Source organism: Saccopteryx leptura, chromosome 1, assembly GCF_036850995.1.
Source record: "Saccopteryx leptura isolate mSacLep1 chromosome 1, mSacLep1_pri_phased_curated, whole genome shotgun sequence".
Classification (NCBI taxonomy): domain Eukaryota; kingdom Metazoa; phylum Chordata; class Mammalia; order Chiroptera; family Emballonuridae; genus Saccopteryx; species Saccopteryx leptura.
The window spans coordinates 229,502,483-229,503,970 of record NC_089503.1 but is presented as its reverse complement, the minus strand read 5'-3'; the positions used below and the strand labels follow the sequence as shown (position 1 = coordinate 229,503,970).

The following is a 1,488-nucleotide window of genomic DNA, read 5'->3' as shown; positions in this document are numbered from 1 at the left end:
AAGAAGGCCAGGTGGTATTTAAAGTATAAACTTGTCCCAGAATAATATCTGAATTTATTTCTTAGTATGACTTACTATGTATAAAGATATATTTAATGTAAAGCATTTAATCTATGTAGATAAATGCTAATAGATTTAAAAGCTAATTAAAAAATCAGAATATTCAGAGTATGTGAGGTTCCATTTTAAAGTGTTTGAGCTTGCAGAGGAAAGTATTAGTTGTACTGAAGTTAGAAATGCTTTGAAAAGCAGCTTTTTAGATAGTTGCTCATTGATCAAACTCCATAAACTAAATCTGAGTTCTTGTTTTTTAAATTATAAGAACTGTCATAAGCCTTAGATATTATGAATAACTTATGCACTTTGAATAACCTGCAATAGTTTCTTCCCATTACCATGAGTAAACACACCCCTAATAAATTATTTTTATACTCATTCCTCAAGTGGAATAGCTATTTTATGCCCAGTGTGGATAAAATATTACATTTCTGTAACTTTTGACTAAAGAACTTATATTTCTCTAGTTAAAAAATTAAAGAAGCTAACATCCCTTCAAAAAAGAAAGATTATTTTCATTAAGCCTTCAAAAATAAAATTAATTTAGGGTTATACATAATTGCTAACATCCAATAGTTATTTTTAATATGTTTATTTATGTTATTTCTGGAAGTAAGCCTTTATGTAGCACTTGGTATTTACTGAAGTGCTTTGAAAATATACTTATTATATTTCACAGAAGGGAAAGAGAAATGTAAGGTTTAATAGCAACCACTTCCATTGAACATGGTGACATGTGGCATCATGATATTCTTCACTAAATTTAGCTGTCCCTTATCACAAATTGGAAGATAATGCAACATAATTTTGTGCATTTCTCCTCATCAGGAATGTTGGAGGTGCAATTTAAGTTTTAATAATTAATGCTAGAATGACCAAATTGCAGACTAATTGTGTCCATATTGTACTTAAAATGAGTTTTTAAAAATAAAAAAGATGACTATATACAATCAATGTTATTTATTGTACCTCTGGGCCTACTCTTCTAAAATTGTAGCTTATCGAATTTTCTCTGTCAAGCTTGAACTAATGTAAATAATTGAAATAATGTAAAGTTATATTTTCATGTTTTTATAGATACAACATGACAAGAATACATAATGTAAGAGTATTTCAACTATGGATAATGTTGAATGGATAATGCACATCTCAGTTACAAGCAGTAATCATAGTTTAATATCCATGTAACGGTGCATCAATATATTGCTATATTAATATGTCTGTGTGCATAAAAGTGAAAAGTGATCAAACAAGAGTGATGACAGCTGTCTAAGGTTTTTTTATTCATTTTATATAAAAACTGTTATGGAAAGACCAAAATGTTTATGAACTATTCTTATGTAAATTTACAACTGTCCTTTACTGTACTTTTTGTTTACAGTATAGTACCTTATTTTCTGCTGTGTTAAGTGGGTGTCAAATTCCAAGGAC

The 1,488-nt window shown here is 28.4% G+C and overlaps 1 protein-coding gene across 3 annotated transcripts in view; it reads left to right on the top strand.

The window, feature by feature from the left end:
* Nucleotides 1–953, top strand: part of GRIA2 (glutamate ionotropic receptor AMPA type subunit 2) — a 130,017-nt gene extending 129,064 nt beyond the window's left edge. For all 3 annotated transcript variants that reach the window (XM_066387507.1, XM_066387498.1, XM_066387540.1), the window contains one exon: nucleotides 1–953. This exon is cut by the window's left edge and continues 968 nt beyond it. The gene's annotated coding sequence lies outside the window, so the exon portion shown is untranslated.
* Nucleotides 954–1,488: the final 535 nt, after the last annotated feature.